Source organism: Chrysemys picta, chromosome 6, assembly GCF_011386835.1.
Source record: "Chrysemys picta bellii isolate R12L10 chromosome 6, ASM1138683v2, whole genome shotgun sequence".
Taxonomy (NCBI): Eukaryota; Metazoa; Chordata; order Testudines; family Emydidae; genus Chrysemys; species Chrysemys picta.
In genome coordinates this window covers 57,428,015-57,447,467 of record NC_088796.1, presented here as the reverse complement: position 1 = coordinate 57,447,467, position 19,453 = coordinate 57,428,015, and the positions used below count along the sequence as shown (strand labels likewise).

General features: G+C 39.6%; 1 long non-coding RNA gene across 1 annotated transcript in view; it reads right to left on the bottom strand.

Annotated features, from left to right (window-relative positions):
• LOC135972469 (uncharacterized) overlaps positions 1-18,842 on the bottom strand; it is a 35,856-nt gene extending 17,014 nt beyond the window's left edge. Inside the window, exons 1-2 of the long non-coding RNA XR_010588927.1 lie at positions 18,670-18,842; positions 18,162-18,237 (exon numbers count right to left, since the gene is read on the bottom strand). This is a non-coding gene — a long non-coding RNA (uncharacterized LOC135972469). The remainder of the gene's footprint in view (positions 1-18,161; positions 18,238-18,669) is intronic.
• Positions 18,843-19,453: the final 611 nt, after the last annotated feature.

Below are 19,453 nucleotides of genomic sequence, written 5' to 3'. Positions count from 1 at the left end.
GCCTTTCACTTCAAAGACACATATGCCATGAGGCAAAAACAAACAAACAAACAAACAAACCAACAAACAAAAAACGCCCACCACCTACAAGCCCCTTTTCACATTTTGGGTTGGGTCAGCATTTTATATTTAGATTTTTATTCCCAGTTTCTCACACAATGCTAATAAATGGAGGGAAAATGTTTCCATTGTACTCATCCCCAAAAGGAATCATTTTTTGAAACTGGATACAAAATTATAATCTTCCATGTATGTGTGTGGCTATTCATACTGAACTGTGATTTTCTCTTGAGATTTCACAGTGCTGATCTGGTCCATTAGCGAACTTTCTCCTTTTAAGTTGCATATAACATATGAGTGCAAGGTTATGTCTCACAAGTAGACAAACTTTTACTTTGTAGAAGCACTCCTACAAGGATTAACCAAAATCCAGAAGACAATGGGCCAGATCCACAACTGGTATAAATCGATGTAGCTGCATTGAAGTCAGGGGAGCAATGTTGATTTATGGAAGTTGAGCATCCCACCAAATACATTAAATATACTTGCACAAATACATGTCAACTAAGTGCTTCCAACTGTTAGTTAGTGTAAGTGTTTGTAACCTTTGGCATAGATAAATGGCCTACCGGTTACTCCTTTTGACATTGGGGAACTGAATGGGGAACCGAACAAAGAACTGAATGTGGTTACCATAAGTCTGGAACAGAATGGTAACCACAGGCTACACCGCAGAACATGGAAGTAATGGTTTAGGCCAAAGGTAATATCTATTATCTCACCCTCAAAACCATTAATGTATGTCCTAATATGTTAGCCTATAGAGTAAGTGTACCCGAAGATTTCTCTGAGGAAATAAGATTTGGGTATGGTAGGTTGGGCCTTGATTAAGGCAGTGGCAGGACCCTGTAAGAGGGCAAACAACCATGCAAGTGGTCGCTCTTTCCTATTTTCTATCAAGTTATCATCTCAGCTTTGCAATATGGCTTAGCTACTCAACACTCGAACCTGATCCTTACCAATTTGGGGAGCCTGGACAATTGAATTCATCAGACATGCCAGAGATGAGGCTGGTCCTCTGTCTCCCACTACCAGGTCTTCAGGGAAGGGTGTGAGTATGCTAGTTTAAATGGTCTTTTAGAATAAAGATGTTACCACCGGGGACCATAGAATTGTATTACTTCTTTGTGACTCTATGTTTTATATCTTTGATTATTCTTTCATTCCGTTTAATAAAGATCTTAACATTTTGGTCTTGTCCTTAGCATAAGCGTCCTTGCCACACAACCCAAGGGTTCACTCATGACATTGAACTCACTGAGTTTTCTAACCCTGTAGCCTGAACTGGGACAAGAACCTAAATATCTTCTGGTCAGATCATTGGCGAGCCGTAATAAACTAGCCAATAATTTCAGGTCAACACAACCAAACTGTACAATACAAGAGGATGTGAACTTACAGGAGTTCATTTCTGACAGCAAAAGCTGCTTGTGTGGTGTACTGTTTGGAAAAGATTACCTTTTTTGCCTTCGCCATCTGAAATAGGAATGACAGTGGGATCTGTATTTGAACAAAATTTTGCAGTATGGAAACATTTCAAAGAACATAAGTTAAATATTTTACCAAAGAAACATAGCACAGCACTTTTCAGAGATGAACATATCTGAACTCAAACAGCAGGATTTTACTCCAAATGAGATCTCATATGTTTAAATATTAAAGTTTTTATTGTCACTTTTAGCAGCCCAATAAGCCTTTTTATATGAATGGTATAATGAATTACTGTGACAAACATAGGAGTGCTGTTTAATAGTTTCTCAGACTGTATCTTGACCTACCACTGGCAATGGTGTTTTCTGTAGGACTACATTTTGATTAAATGCTTCCAAATAGAGGACTGTCTGGGACAATCTAGCAGGAGTGAAAAGATGTCTCAAGATTGTCACCTAAGAGCTTCCACTTAAAATTCATTAAAGGGACAATGAGAGAACTATTAATGCGGATTACTCCATAGCCCTTCCAACAGCCTGCAGAAGAGGTTTGATCAGGAGAGGCCAAAGCCAGAATCATTCTGTGAACAAATAAACTTTGCTGCATTTAAAAGGACACTTTTTGGGTGGGGGTAGGAGGACCAGACTGGGACACGCACTTGGACACAGGAACCTGGGGGAGTGTCTGGAGAAGTTGAGTCTGCCTACATTACCATTATGGGGTGGTGGTAGTTTATGCAAGATAGACCTCCATACAGATTATTTTCAAATGTATTGCCTCTGATGCTTTGTTCCATTTGCTAAATGAAAATTCGTTGTTTTAAGGCAGGCTGTTGGTTGCCATGGTCATGGTCACAGGTTTTCAAGGGGTGGGAGCACAGTAGCATGAAATCCAGTTGAACCTGCAAGGTGTTAAACAAATGGCATACATGAGGTCCCAGTCTCAGAGTGAGAGTCCACCCTGAGGTAGAGCAGGGCAAGAGTCCTTACACTGGAGTGGGGGCACTCAGAGACCAAAAAGGAGGGAGGGGGAAATGAAGAAAGGATTGACCTAAAACCAAGGCAACTACATATTGTTTTATTAGGCCATTTCAGTTACTCTGAATGTACTCATAGTTTTGTTGTTGTTGGGTTTTGGTCTTCTGGATTTTTTATTTATTTTTATAGTGGATATTCTGGATGGGGATGAAGCTAAATATTTTATATGTACACTACTGTTACTGCTTCTACAATTTTGTATCACAGTCATGTGTAATTGTTTTGTACCTATTGTTTTACAATACAGACGCTCCCCGGGTTATGCAAGACCCGACTTACGCAAATTCGACCTTACGCAAAAAGTTCCATAAGGCATAAATACAATTTTTGAGTTGCAGAAAATATTGCGTAGCATACAGAAACGCAAAGTACTGTACTGTAGTGCAGTGTGAGGAGGAATACAGCAGTAGCATCTCCTACAAGGGAAGGCTTTGCGCTCTCACAGCCTCGTGCTATTTCAGTGATATTGTATTTCTGTTATTTCACACTATTATTTCATTCAAATCATGCCTGGAAAGCGACCAAGTGATAGCAAGAGTGCAGGACCAGTTTGCAAGCGAAATAAGATTGATTTAGAGCAGAAAATATTGTAATTGTTTGTTTTTTTATGCTTTCACAATATACATCTCCTGCTTACGTAAAATTCAGGTTACGCGAGGCTTTCTGGGATGGAATGATTGCGTAAGTCGGGGAGCGTCTGTACAAAAATTTAAAATAATTTTAAAACTCACATACACATTCTTTACATTAGCCTTCACTGCAGAGGATATGAGGGAGATCCCCACACCTGAGCCATTTTTTAGGTAACAAATCTGAGGAACTGTCCCAGATTGAGGTGTCAATAGAGGTGGTTTTGGAAAAAAAATTGATTAAACAAACAGTAATAAGTCACCAGACAGTATTTACCCAAGAGTTCTGAAGGAACTCAAATATGAAATTGCAGAACTACTAACTGTGGTATATAAACTATTGCTTAAATCAGCCTCTATACCAAATGACTGGACGATAACTAATGTAATGCTGATTTCAAAAAAAAAAAAAAAAAAAAAAGGAATTTTAGAGACAAACCTGGCCAGTAAGCCTAAGTTTAGTACCAGGAAAACTGGTTGAAACTATAGTAAAGAGACGAATTACCAGACACATAGATTTACATTATAAGTTGGGGAAGAGTCAACATGGCTTTTGTAAAGGGAAATCATGTCTCATCAATCTATGAGAATTCTATGAAGGTGCCAGCAAGCAAGTGGACAAGGGTGATCCAGTGTACTTGGACTTTCAGAAAGCCTTTCACAAGATCCCACACCAAAGGCTCTTAAGCAAAGTAAGCAATAATCGGATAAAAGGGAAGGTCTTCTCATGGATCAGTAACTAGTCAAAAGATAGGAAACAAAGGGTAGGAATAAATGGCCAGTTTTCACTGTGGAGAGAGTAAATAGCAGTGTCCCCCAAGGATCTGTACTGGGACATATTCAGCAATAATTTAGTAAAGGAGGTAAACTGTGAGGTAGAAAAGTTTTCAGAGGATACAAACTTACTGAACATAGTTAAAGTCCAAAGCAGACTGTGAAGAGTTGCAAAGGGATCTCACTAAAGTGTGTGACTGGGCAACAAAATGGTAGAGGAAATTCAGTATTGATAAATGCAAAGTAATGCACATTGGAAAAAGTAATCTCGACTATTCATACAAAATGATGGGGTATAAATTAACTGTTACCACTCAAGATCTTGGAGTCATCATGGATAGATCTCTGAAAACATCTGCTCATGTGCAGCAGTATTCAAAAAAAGCTAACAGGACATAAGGAAACATTAGAAAAGAGATAGATAAGACAGAAAATATCATAATGCCACTAAATAAATCCATGGTTCACTCGTACCTTGAATACTGCATGCAGTTCTAGGCATCTCATTGCAAAAAAGATATTGGAATTGGAAAAGGTGCAGAGAAGGGCAACAAAAATGATTAGTGGTATGGAACAGTTTCCAAATGAAGAGAGATTAAAAAGACTGGGACTGTTCAGCTTGGAAAACAGATGACTAAGGGGGGGGAGCATATGTTAGAGGTATATAAAATCACAAATGGTGTGGAAAAAGTGAATAAGGAAGTTTTATATACCCCTTCCTATAACACCTGAACTAGGTGAAATGAAATTAATAGGCAGCAGCTCTAAAACAAACTAAGGAAGCAGTTAAAAACAACACGCAATCAACCTGTGTAACTCATTGCCAGGGAATGTTGTGAAGGCCAGAAACATAACGGAGTTCAAAAAGGAATTAGCTAAGTTCATGGAGGATAGGTCCATCCATCATTCAGAAAGAGCCTATGCATCATTTAATATCTACACGAGAAAGCTAAAACCTAGTAAGTTAGTGTTACATTCAAATGGAAGGCCTTTTATTTTATACTCAAAAGTCTTTACACCAAATTAAAAAATAACTATTAATATTTGTGTTTTTTCAAGCTGTCTATAAATGGATTAATTATCTTGACCAAGGTGACTGTCTCAAGCAAAAGTCATCTACTTTCCACAGGAACCTGCTACAGGAATTCAACATTGTATACTAACAAACAGTCATCGGATTCACTCAAAACCTGGCTCTCCAGGAAGAGAATGGGTATCCTCAACTTCTGAGTCCAACATAAGTCTATGGCTCTGTTTTTGTGAATAGGTAGTATCCACAGGGACTGTTTCTATCTCCAAAAGCTTTTGCAGGTGTTCACACAAAGTACTGACAGACCCAAGCAGCATAAACAAATCAAATTCCATTCATGTGCTGAATGACACACTTAAGTTTAATTGTTATCAGGACAGAAAAGATTAGTTCAGCAGTAGAGAACATTTTTTTCTCTGAGTATAGCCCAGGGGTAGGCAACCTATGGCACATGTGCCGAAGGCGGCACGTGAGCTGATTTTCAGTGGCACTCACACTGCCCGGGTCCAGGCCACCGGTCCGGGAGGCTCTGCATTTAAATTTAATTTTAAATGAAGCTTCTTAAACATTTTAAAAACCTTTTTTACTTTAACTAAACTATTGTTGTATGTATATATTAAAGACTTATAGAAAGAGACCTTCTAAAAACGTTAAAATGTATTACTGGCACGTGAAACCTTAAATTAGCGTGAATAAATGAAGACTCGGCACACCACTTCTGAAAGGTTGCCGACCCCTGGTATAGCCTGTGCATTTTGCTTTAATAAATTCCTAAACACTTTGACTGAAATGATTAGGCGCTACAGTTAATTAGTCTAACTTTTTTCTTCCAGGCTTACTTTTACTGATACAGCTGAAACAATTAGATTCACCAAGAGAAATGGGCAACATCTTTTCATACCATATTTCCCATAACACTTAGCTTCCTGCTGCAAATCATTAAACAGCCAACAGATGCATTTTGTTTTCTTCTTGCACACACATGCAAGCAATTCTTCTTCAAGGGCAAAAGTAACATTAATTTTTGCTCCTATTATAGTTCATCATAGTCTGTCACCACTTAAAATTCTACGACACTGAATTAAATGGTTTGGGGGTTTTTTTTGTTTTGTTTTGTTACTGAGAATCTTCCACATCACTTGCAACTACCCAAAACACAAACAGCATACATCACATAAGTTTTTGTATAGGAAAGGAAGTTTGAAGTTTACACCATGAACAAGGCAATGACAGACTGTTAATAAAAGGTAATAGTGTAAACCCTGCAGATAAGGTGAGGACCTTGCAATTATCATCTTCCTGGCCACTGCATAAGCCAGTCCTTATTCTGGATTTAAGGCTGTTAGAAAGTTTAGTGTGGGGTTTTTGTTGTTGTTGTTGTTGTTTAATTTCCCCCTTTTTTTTCCACCAGTAAAATGCAAAGCAAATAGACTTTATTGTCATGGTTTTTTGCTGGCTTGTTTCCACAGCCAATTCCATTCATGCAGAAAAGGTATGAAATTCCATCATTCGAGCATGACATCTCAAAATTCAAACTTAATGAGAGCTTTGGCAGCTTCTGTCGAAGGCAGACAGTGATTAACAAAACACTTCAGAGTACAAGGCACAGCAGTGCTCAAAGAAAACAGTGATGATCTCCACTTAATTGTAGAAAAGCCCAAAGCATCTGCCAGAAGAGGAGAGCTGGAGCCATAAGGAGCTATTGCTCAGATAGGCTGTCATCTCCAGAGATCAACAACCATATGCTCAGCTCAAGCGCAAACTCCAAAGAAGTTAATTTTCTGACAAAATACAGGGATAAATATGACATTCAAACAAGTGTGCTCACTCATCCTGAACACACGTTCATCTGTACATATCAGATTTATGCATCGTTTAAACACAAGCAAATATAATTTGTTTGGAACACAAACACTGCTGTATGAGCACAGGTATAATTAATCTTTGTCCGCTCCACAGGTTCTTGTGTTCTCCTGGTTAACCATGCTTACAGTAAACTTTTGATGAATGGAATTGGTTACTTGTTGCATTCCACCTACTGTATACTATATAAAATATAATACTTTCCTTCCTAGCTACCTGGAACAAATGTATTTATTTCAACCTCAGCTGAAACAATAGATTTTAGCCAGTGTTTTATGGCAGTATGAAGTTCATTTCCAACTGTCTGGGCAAGCTGAGGGACCTTGAGCAAACTCACCTGGCAAGCAAGCAAGATTAGTTTTGAAGAAAAAAGGTAATCAAAGCTTACAAGTACAGGGAAGCTCAATTAAAGTCTATGAGGATATTAACTCTTTCATGCTCATTGTCAGCAATTGGACATATCTTATTAAAAATCAGATGGAAGGGAATGGGCATTACAAAAGGTGATTTAATAGGAAAACCCATTATTGAATATAAAGTGAAAAATACTTGCCGTCTAACACGATGTCTACCTAGGCAAAAAGTGTTTTAACAAACAATTGGCTGGAATGCCTTCACCTGGCAATATCTTGCTTTTCCCAAAATATCTGCCCTGGTATTTTAGAAACACTGGTTGTACCAGCTGGGTTTCAACACCTGGGATGAAGTCTTTAGTTCAGGTCCAGTTAAACCAATTTAAACTAAAACAGCTTCTCCTCTGCATGCATGGTAAATCACAAACATTCTGGCTGCAGTGGTTCAGCCTGGTCCATTCTTAGCACTTGTATTCGGGAGTTGTCCCCCAAACTCCTGGCTCCCAGTGCTTGGTACTTCAGGAACCCACAATGCACTGGGCAAGCCATGTTTGCAAGTCACACTTGCTTGTTAACCCTTTGCAATGATGAGTGTGACAAGCAACCATTTAATACAGTCAGCATCCCTGAAACCTTCCTTTACTACACAAAGTTTAGTAAACTGATGTGCAGCAAGCTTTTACATGGATTTGCAGTTGGACCCAAACTGCGCCTTTCTGCAAAACAGTTGTTAGCTTTTGTATATGCAAGTAAGCCAGTAGCTGTTAGTTTTTTGAGACAATCCATAACTGCAAGAAAGCAAGCAAGAAAATAAATGCTCTGGCACCCACTGGCCTTCACAACAGGCCTGTTTCTTGTTCAAGAATGCCTGTTCTCATTATTGCAACTAGTAGGTGTTTTCAGATATTAAAAACGTTTAGGTATCAAATAATCTTGGCTGGAATTAAACTGCCACAGGTAATACAGTACAAAAATATTCAGCGCTAGTGAGTTATATGTAGAAAAGTTACTTCGCTCTTATCAAATCTTACAACAGTTCTTGCTATTCCAATGGTTTGATCAGGAAGAGATTGTGGGCATTTACTGATAGATATATTCATTAGTAGGAGAAGCATTCTCTGGCTGGCAATAAGACTGAAGCTGCATTCTTTGTTAGAAAGTCCTTCAGTGATACTCTACACAACAATAGGACCAAATATCATTATCAGCATGTCTCTATCTGGGCAGTGTTTGTTATCTCAGAACTTGCCATGCCTACAGGAGGAAGACTCATTGATGTGGCTGTTGTCATTAACTTGCTCTTTTTTTATTCAAGGAAACAGCCTAGGAAAATGAGAGCGAGCGAGAGGAACACAAAGAAAAGGAAAATCACTCAGAATTCCATTGCTTGGGCTGCATTGGTGGTAGAAATATGCACTAACATGTATAATGAATTTCAAGTTGTACAATATTGCAAGAGCTGTGTTTATTTGTAACCCTAGGAACATAGAAACAGAGCATAGAACTGCCTTGAGAGAGACAATCTTAGCAACTTCCTTGATCCATGTCCTCAAGAGCTTCCTGACTGGTGCTTCATCTTTTCTTACTATTTAGGAAATTGTAAGCTTATTTTTCATTTCAACCGAAAACAGCATTTAAATGTGAGATGTGAAGACTTCCGTTGTATTTTCAGTTACAATACACTCACTGTTGACTTTGTACTGGAGCAGACTACTTTCTTGAAGAGTGTGGAAGAACACCAGCAGAGGAAATAGTACTTAGTACAGTCACAATATATAAATAGCTCTGCTGAGAACAAAACAAAGGCTCTGTTATGCTATCACACAGCAGAGCCAATAACATACAAAATAAAAATCTCTGCCAACTGCATAGAAAATATAGACAATGTTGTGCCATTGCTCTCAATGGGCTGTTTTTTATGTGCTGCACAGTTTGCAAGAGATGAAGCCAAAGTAAGTCCACCACACCCCAAAACAACAAATCCTCAATAAAAAAAAATTCCCATTTAAACAAAAATCTGGCAATATAACAATACTAGCATTCCTTCTCCAGCAAATTCTTTCAATGCACTTGTAAGACAACATGAATTCAGTTTATAAGCTTTTAAAATCATATTGCATGGGTACTTTTATTTAACTAAATGCATGGAATGTGAGGTTGCCTCTCTTATTACCATGTCAAAACTGATCTGGTATAATAGCTATAAGGATATCAAAGAAATCAGGTGAAAATGCTGTGGTGTGCAAAGAAGGAAGGACACATTTCTTAAGGCCCTGATTCAGGAAAGCATTTAAATACGTGCTTCACTACATATATTGATGAGTTTAATTAAAGTCAGTATGACCACATGTGCTTAATGTGAAGTACCTGCTTAAGGACTTTAGGTAAGATTCTGTCACACTTGGTAGTTGATTTCAGTTGAACTACAGTACTTAAAGAGTGAGGTACTAATCAAGATGAGTAAGAGTGACAGAATGTTGACCTTGGGTAGCAAGTTTCCCACTTGGATTAACATGGCCAAATTTCTAAACAGAAAGAACCGGCATACTCATAAAAATGAATGCACACTTCTAGCACCTGTAAAAAACAAACAAACAAAAAAAAGCCACTTTACATTCAATGAGCAGGTAACCACAAGTCTGCATGTGCACATGCATAAAAGTAAGCTCTACCTGGTAGAATGGGGCAAAAGATTGTGTATGTGTGAATTACAAATAGGGCTTGTAATAGCATTCAACTGCAAACTTAGAACCCATCCTGTTCTACATGTAAGCATATGGAGTAGCCCCTTTAACATCAATAGACTTACTCCCCCAAATTATTCATGTGTTTAAGTATTTCTAGGACTGGGGCCTTAAATATAGAGCTGTAAATTTGTTCAATAAGGAATATAAAGCCTTGTCTCAGTAGTGTTCATTACATAACCTAATGGGCAAGGTAGCTTTTCAATAAATTTTGCAGCGCCCCAATTCTGAGATTAGCTAGGGGCTGATTTGACCACAACATAAATTAGAACAGTATGTAGGCTGTTCTAACTTATGTCTGGCTACCTGCAGCACCAGTTCCAGGAGCAGGGAACAGCTCAAGTGAAGAGGCACTGTAATCGTGCCCTTTTCCAGAGCCACATCATCTACACCAAGGGCTGAGATGAGGTGGCATCTCCATATTCCTTGGAAGATGGATGAAAAAGATGATCAAACGTGGGTGGGGGGAAATGACCCTATTAAAGACTATGGCAAAGCTCCCATGAAGACTGGTCAGCCTCACTTTGGTCCCCGGCAAAATCATGGAGCAGGTCCTCAAGGAATCCATTTTGAAGCTTGGAGGAGAGGAAGATGATCAGGAACAGTCAACATGGATTCACCAAGGGCAAGTCATGCCTGACCAACCTGATTGCCTTCTATGATGAGATAACTGGCACTGTGGATATGGGGAAAGTGGTGGATGTGATATATCTTGACTTTAGCAAAGCTTTTGATACGGTCTCCAACAGTATCTTTGCCAGCAAGTTAAAAAAGTATAGATTGGATGAATGGACTATAAGGTGGATAGAAAGCTGGCTAGATTGTCAGGCTCAATGGGTAGTGATCAAGGGGTCATGTCTAGCTGGCAAGCAGAGTGCCCCTGGGGCAGGTTTTGTTCAACATCTTTATTAATGATCTGGATGATGGGATTAATTGCACACTCAGCAAGTTTGCAGATGACACTAAGCTGGGGGGAGAGCTAGATACGCTGGAGGGTAGGTCCAGAGTGACACAGACAAATTGGAGGACTGGGCCAAAAGAAATCCGATGAGATTCAACAAGGACTAGTGCAGAGTCCTGCACTTAGGAAGGAAGAATCCCATGCACCACTACAGGCTGGGGACCAACTGGCTAAGCAGAAGTTCTGCAGAAAAGGTCCTGGGGATTACAGTGGACAAGAAGCTGGATATGAGTCAGCAGTGTGCCCTTGCTGCCAAGACAGTCAATGGCATATTGGGTTGCATTAGTAGGAGCATTGCCAGCAGATCGAGGGAAGTTATTATACCCCTCTATCCGGCACTGGTGAGGCCACACCTGGAGTGTTGCATCCAGTTTTGGGGCCCCCCACTACAGAAGGGATGTGGACAAATTGGAGACCATCCAGCAGAGGGCAAGGAAAATGATTGGGGCCTGGGCCACATGACTTATGAGGAGAGGCTGAGGGAACAGAGTTTATTTAGGCTGCAGAAGAGAAGAGTGAGGGGGGATTTGATAGCAGTCTTCAACTACCTGAAGTGGGGTTCCAAAAAGGATGGAGCTAGGCTGTTCTCAATGGTGACAGATGACAGAACAAGAAGCAATGGTCTCAAGTTGCAGTGGGGGAGGTCTAGGTTGGATATTAGGCAACACTATTTCACTAGGAGGGTGGTGAAGCACTAGAATGGGTTACCTAGGGAGGTGGTGGAATCTCCATCCTAGAGGTTTTTAAGGCCTGGCTTGACAAAGCCCTGGCTGGGATGATTTAGTGGGTGTTGGTCCTGCTTTGAGCAGGGGATTGGACTCAATGACCTCCTGAGGTCTCTTCCAACCCTAATATTCTATGATTCTAAGCCAAGATTTCACCCTAGCTCTCTTATTTTAAGATCTGTAATTTTTATGATTTTATGGGGGGAAAATCTCATACCTCTTTTCCCACCAACCTTCTAACTAAGTGACATGCAGACCAAGGACTAATAGTAATCATACCGTGTCATTTTACCAGTTTTGTGGTCTCCTGTGCTTTAAGATATGTTTTTTCTTAAATGAGTAAGGGGAAATATGCTGTGATGCTCCCCAGGGGTACACCGTGTTGTGAGGCAACTCACCACCATCTCCCCTTAGCATGACAAAGTCTTGTCTGTGCCAGCTGTGGGTCAACTCCCTGAAACCACCAGACTCTGGCAACACAAGAACTGTCTGCTCACTCTCCCGGTATAGGTTAGCAGTAGGTACACACTCTGAATTCCCCAAGCATTCCCTGCAGTGCCCAGCCCCTTATCCACTCAACACTCTCAGAATTACCAGGCCTGCTGTTCCCAAGGGAATAGTACACACCAGTTTGTAAGATTCAACCCCCCAGGATCACCACTTTGCTTAAAACCACCGCACTTAAACTTATCCTTGTTTTCACTATAATTATATTTATCATCAAAGAACAGAGATTTCTAGTGACAGTAAGTACAACTATTGAAAACAAAGTCATAACATGCTCTCTAGAGACTAAACTAACAAGTTAAGCTTCTTCAGACAGGTAGTTCACACCCAAAGTTCTCTCCAACGTTTGCAGCCAGGCCTGCCTGAGATCCCACTTCCATGAAGCAAACTCACTGTCTATTTACTTCCTAGGTGAAGGATGCCAGCGTGTCTTCATTGGCCCCCAAGTATGCTACAGAAAACCTTTATCATGCACCTCAAGATAGGGCTCCTACTCCCACCACTTTCTCTCTCTCAAGTTTTCACAATCCTTCGTCAGCATTCATTTCAGACTGGCGAGAGAGGCTCATTGTGAACTATACAATACTTAACTTATATGTGAACAGACAGGTAGATAAATATTTTTTGTCTGTTTTTCACCTTTGCTGGTGAGCTTAGACACAGATCTTAACATATTTTTCAATGTAGATACATAATTCCTTACACAACATCCATACATATGGATACTGATAATGATAATGATGACCAGGGTGATGCTGGCTTTTATTTGACATGCTTTGGTGAATAGAATGTGTATCCCAGAGCCAGAAGATAACCATAAACTTTATGTATCCCCGTCTGTGCTCCTTGCCAATTGGCTCTAAGAGGTTCCTGAGTCATATTTGCTTTTAGCCAACTATTTTTTTCTTAGGTTAGCCTCTTAACCAGACAAACAAGTGAAGAGACCTTAGAGAGTATTATTCACCAGAGTTAGAAACAGTAGCAAGCTCCAGTGGAGTACTGAATTGTGAACATTATAGATAAAAAGTAAAGTATTTATATTACCATTGGGGTGCTCCACCTATTGTAGTAAATTGCAGGTCTATTAATTTATTTGAATGTTAAACATATCTTTAGGCACAGGGCTCCTAAAATTACTTAACTCAGAGAGCCTGACTTTAGCATACATTTAATTATGAAGCAAACCAGAAAACTGTACTCTTAAGTGTGCTGTAGTATTGCTCTGTGTATGTAATTAACTTGATCAATAAAATATTAGATTTTATATTTACAGTTAAATGAGATTTTAAACTCAGTAGGCTTCTCAACTGAAATTAACTATTCACTAGTAACAAAATAAGAAATTCTTTACAGTGTCACACAATAGCACAGAAGAGCTAATTGAATTTCTCCTTTTAGAATTACATCTTTTACCAAATGTTCAATTTGTTGATGGGAAGTTGTGTAAATGCTTAAAACCAATTGGGCAAAGTCTAACATGTACCCCTCTAAAAACTTTCATTCTGCCATGGAATTCTTTCATGAAAAGTAGTGTTTTCCCCTCAGGTTTCCCCCCTTATTTTTAAAAGCGTTACTGTAACTAAGCAGATTCTGCTAGTTTGTGTCATTTTAACATATTTAAATAAATTCATTTCTTGTGAAAAATGTGGGATAGAAAGCCTTTATGTATACCACGGACATAACATGTGTAATGAAAGTGCAAGCTTACAGACTTTATTCCAACGTGCATCTATCCTGATCACCACTGTGCTAGCGGTAGTGGTGGCTTTTGTGGCACAGACAGAGAGCACAAATCTATTTCACACAAGACATTAGGCAGCCAATCAGAAGTGTTTAGCTTATTTCATATTTTAAAAAACAATTTTTTTACCAAGATAGAATTACTTATCAACCTGGATGTTTATTTAATGATCTCATTTCACACAGGAAAAAACCTCTTTTCTCAACCCTAGCTATGGTATACCCTATTGTCTACTATAATGTGGTTTAGTAAAGAAAGACTAATCAATAATGCATATGTACAAAGATCAAGAGAGAGTGTTGCTACAAGCACCTTTACATCTCAATTAATATTTCATTAATATTTTTTGCCATATTGAATGTATTATTGTCCATTCACTGTTCTTCTGAACCATAGTAAACAATTAAAAGCAAGATAAATATTGGGTTGTAATATCTCCACTAAAGCCATCACCAGTGTTCCTACTTTATCGAACAGGTTTACTGCCAACTGAAACTTGGTATTTTCAATTAACATGCTCATACAAAATATGTATCCCTTGGCGTTTCACCCCTAAATTTCTTTTTCAAATGAACTCAGAACTCTAACCAGAATGCATCTGAAGCCACTTGGTTGTTTTTAATTTTAGAATAACCGGCCTGCACCTTTAAGGGGGACAAAGGTATTTGGCTGGCTGGCCAAATGAAGGGAACAGTGCTTTCTGGGTGCAGGGAGGGAATGAAAACTGTTGCAAAAGGGTCAGCGTCGTTGCTGACTCGTCCCCTAAGAATGCAGGGTTTAAAAAGGGCAGTTCTGCGCCCGAAGCCTCCCTTTTTCATGGAGCAGGCTGAAGCAGGACCCACCCTTCCTCCCCTTTAGGTGGTGAAATACCAAGTTTTGTCATTATGCTAGCCACCCCTTTTTAGGGGGGCTAGGAAGGAATTTTTCCCTTACCACCATATTGGCTTGGGTGCAGTTGGAGTTTTTTCACCTTCCCCACAGCGGGTTCAGGAACAGCTCTGTTCATGCATGGCATGATAGGTGGTAGTATATATGTCACAACTCATTATTTAAGTGTGGGGCAGATGTCCAGTGGAAATACTCCATAGGGAAGGTATACAGTGACCGGATAAATGACATAGAAAAGGAGTTAAAAAGGGGTGTTCATTAAAGGAATGAATGGGGGGTGGTTGGGGAGTCCTATGATTGGTGTGGCGGGGAGCCAACCCTCATTCTTATAGCCCACCTTAACCCTCCTATTAGGGTGGAGGGGTGGGATGGTAAGGTCCCAGCAATGGATTTGCTGGAGGGACCTGGAGGGAAAAAGGGGGAGCTGGTGGAAGCTCCCATGGGTAGTTACAGAATAAACATGGGGTTACCTGCACTTACACTTATATGCCAGGTAATCCCAGACATCTAATAATAATAAAGTTGCGGCTTGATTAAACCCAGATCAAATGTCTCCTGTCCTTCTCTCGATATAGACAGACAATGAAACCATTGTGTTTTGTATGGTTTCCAGTGAACTATAGATGGACTGAATTTGGAGAAAACTTGGTTCAACCTTTGGAGTTAAAATAAAATCCTTAATCAGTTGAGGTGCATCAATAAAGTTTGTTAAGTGTCCCTTACTATGGCACTGATTCTACAGAGACTCATGTACATTTTCATAATGCTTGGGATAAATGAAGGGGGGAGGGTAGCTCCCTTTTATGGACACCCAGCCAGCCAGTTAGCTATAAAATCCCTCTTAGTGGCTGTTCTCTGCTTGCTTTACCTGTAAAGGGTTAAAAAATTCCCCAGGTAAAGGAAAGGGAGTGGGCACCTGACCAAAAGAGCCAATGGGAAGCTAGAATTTTTTTAAATGAGGGAAAAAAACTTCCCGTGTGTCTGCTGTGTTCTTCAGGAAAGAGGGAGCAGTTATGCTATGAGAAGCTTTAACCCAGGTATGATCATAAATCATCAGATCATACCTAGAACTACTTATTTGGAACTCCCAAATGTGTAAGTAGATCAGGAATGTTTAGAAAGACGTGATTAGGTTTATTTCTTGGTTTGTGGACTCCTCTGTGCTAACCCCAAATGCTTTTTGTTTTGCTTGTAACCTTTAAGCTGGACCTCAAGAAGGTTATTCTTGATGTTTAAATTTTGTAAATGGGTTTTTTAAATCTAGCAAAAGCCTAAGTTCCAGATGTATTTTCTTTCTTTTTGTTTTTAATAAAATTTACCTTTTTTAAGAACAGGATTGGATTTTTGGTGTCCTAAGAGGTTTGTGTATATGTTGTTTAATTAGCTGGTGGCAACAGCTGATTTCCTTTGTTTTTCTTTCTCAGCACTTTCCGAGAGGAGGGTGAAAGGGCTTGAGGGTACCCCACAGGAGGGCATTCCCAAGTGTGCCTTTCTGGTTTCAAAGGGTTGGGTTTTTTGTTGTTGTTGGGGGTTTTTTGGCATTTGGGTGGTGACAGCATCTACCCATCCAAGGTCAGAGAGAAACTGTAACCTTGGGAGTTTAATACAAGCCTGGAGTGGCCAGTATTAATTTTTAGAATCCTTGCAGGCCCCCCACCTTCTGCACTCAAAGGGCCAGAGTAGGAATCAGCCTTGACAGTGCTTGTCAAAAGTTTCCTTCAAAAAGCTTTTTGTTTTAATTGAAAATTGGGGTTTTGAGTAAGTGAATATGTTTTGCAAAGAAAATAGCTGATTTCCACAGGAAAAAAATGATTGTTAGCTCAAAGCCCACAAAACTGATTTGTTAATCCAAAATATTTCAATTCAGATAGACACCCTACAATGGGAGTGGGAGCTATAGTTTGATTGCCTCATCACTCCTTTCTCTTCTATGGGCCAAGCTGCCCAACTGGACTTCATCTCCCCTGATATACCATTGGAAATGCAGTCCAACCAGGAAGCCCAGCCCATTGATGAAAGTGGGTACATGAGACATTAAAACTACAATTTCTATGAAGAAAAGTGGCAGCATTTCCAAACTGAAGTGTTTCATTTCAATTTTTTTTTTCTGAGAAGGCAATTTTCTGAAGAAAGAAACCCCATGTGTCTTCACTCTAATTCCTAACTTTAAGCCTATGAGTAGGCCTGTTGAATTCAATGGGACTGATCACATACTTAACTATAGCATGTGCTTAAGTCTCTGCAGGATCAAAGCCTATGATTTTAACCCTTTCATGTGCCACACAAACTTTCATGATTACCTTTTTCTGTGTTTGTGTACAGTGGTTGCAGTCCCTGAGGGCTACTGTAATGCAAAATAAAAATAGATTTAATTGCAGACTGCCCCTACAAGGGCAATGGAGCAGGATTGCAGAAACACCTGACACAATAGTTTACTTTCTCCCCTATGATCTGAAGTCAAATAGTTCCATTTGCTCACAAACTAAAGACTCAAATTGGGAAGGGAGATAGAAAGAGATGTTTGATTTAGTTGGGGATTGGTCCTGCTTTGAGCAGGGGGTTGGACTAGATGACCTCCTCAGGTCCCTTCCAACCCTGATATTCTATGATTCAATGCCTAAAAAGGAAAAATGGACATTAAGAAAAATCAAGATATAATTTGGGGAGAATTTCCAGCTTCTGAGTCAACTTGTAGTTTGCTTATACAAGGTCAAATCATTTTCTCAGGTACACACGTGTAAATCCAAAGTAAATCAGTTGAAGTAAGAGCTGCATATGCTTATTCAAGTCTGAATTTGTCCTTCCACTAAATTGGAGAGTTTCATTAAAAATAATCAGAGTCCACGTGATGTAGTGGATCAGACATTCAGGAGACCTAGGTTCTATTCCCATTCTGCCACTGACCTGCTGTATGACTTTGAGTAAGTAACTTCACCTCTCTGCATCTGTTTCATCTCCCATGTTTTGTCTATTTAAAATGTAAGCGCTTCATAGCAGGGGCTACCTCTCTTTTGTGTTTGTACAATGCCTATCATAACAGGGTCTTGATCTCAATTGGGGCCTAAGCACTACTGTAGTACAATAAAAATGAATTTTGGATTTAATTTGTAATTTGATAGTCCCTGCTTTTCTTGCTTGAAAGCAGGAGTGTGAACTTTGCTGTGATGGCAGCAAAAAGAGACAAGTGGACAGAAAGTATCATACGTTTCCCTAATAAAAATGCATCCATAGTGCCTCTAAAAAGCCCTTTTAATGACACTGTTAAATATAAAAACTTGCCCTATCTAGTTCTACAGATATAACAGAACCAATGGATGTTTGAGCACAAGACCCATTCACTAAACCCAAGAGGATCTGCCCATTCAAAAAAGGAACTATAAGCATTCTACAAAGAAAGAAATATAGAAGAATAACTTACAAGTAGGTCCTCATGGTGGTGACTACATAGAATGCTTTGGAGTATCTCTGTAAGCCATGTCTTCTACTCTCTCTTTCTGAAAAGAGAAGAACATTTTTTTTTAAATGCCAAGAAGCTTGATGTGTAACAGGTATAGGGCCAACTTCATGGCTATTGTAAGCAGGTGTAATTCCCATTGAAATGTAGCCTTTTAAATCAGGACTAAGTTTATTTACACTTAACTCAAAATGGACAATTTTATCTGTTATTTTTATTTACCATTCATACCATGTATGATCCTAAACACTTACTGACAGAGACTGCTAACATAATATGGATTTTTCTCTCAAGAAACAAGTTACACGGGGTAGAAACAAAATTAGAAAACTAGAAGCAAATGCCCAGATCAGAACACTCACAAGTATTATGCTAAAAGTTTGTTTAGAATCCAAATCTAGATCCAGATCATTTTGTAACTCAGAACTATCTTTATGTTGGTAGACTAAACCAAACCTCTGAGTCTTAATACCTTCAAAACTGAGCAGCTGGAGAATTCATAATCTGAAGTTTGTAGCTCAGGCTTATTTCAAAAGGAAGCAAGAAAACCCTACTTAGCCAGAATCCTGTAAATTGATTTAGCAATACCCCACATCTTTCACTGCTCATCTCCACTCTTTTGCCATCTTCCCACCAATGAGCCATTTTGGTAGTTATCCCTAGTGTAAATCTTTAGCTTTCAGATAGGAGTCTGGCCTTATTACCTAAAGCCTTTTCAGCTGGGTAGGTGTGGGCCCCAGATACTTCAGCAAGCATTTGACTGACTGATTAAACCAGGGTAGAGCCTTTGTATTCTGTCACGTGGCAAATTAGGCATATAGTTAACAATATTTACTTATAATTCAGCTGCACCAAGAGAACTATATGATTTTTCATAGAATAGGTTCAGAGCACCCACTAAAGATTAGCTATAATAATAAAAACATAGCACCACAGGACACAGTGCCAAGGGATGACATTCAGGTTCTACATACTAATTAAACCACAACAGGACGTATATTAGTAGGCTCTTCATGAATTTATTAAAGTGGTTGATGAGAGAAAGCTGCTAGAAGAGGCAGCTGGGATCTCTACCTGGTATGGGGCACAAATAGCTAAAGTAGGGATTGCTGCACTGGGGGAGAAATAGGGGGGAAAGGGGCCCAGAGGGGGGTATCTCCTCCTGCTCCCACCACCCTGCTGGAGCTAGAACTGTGCAGGGGAGACCCCACATACACACATGTTCCTGGGGGGCACTAGGACCCAGAAAGTGTCTC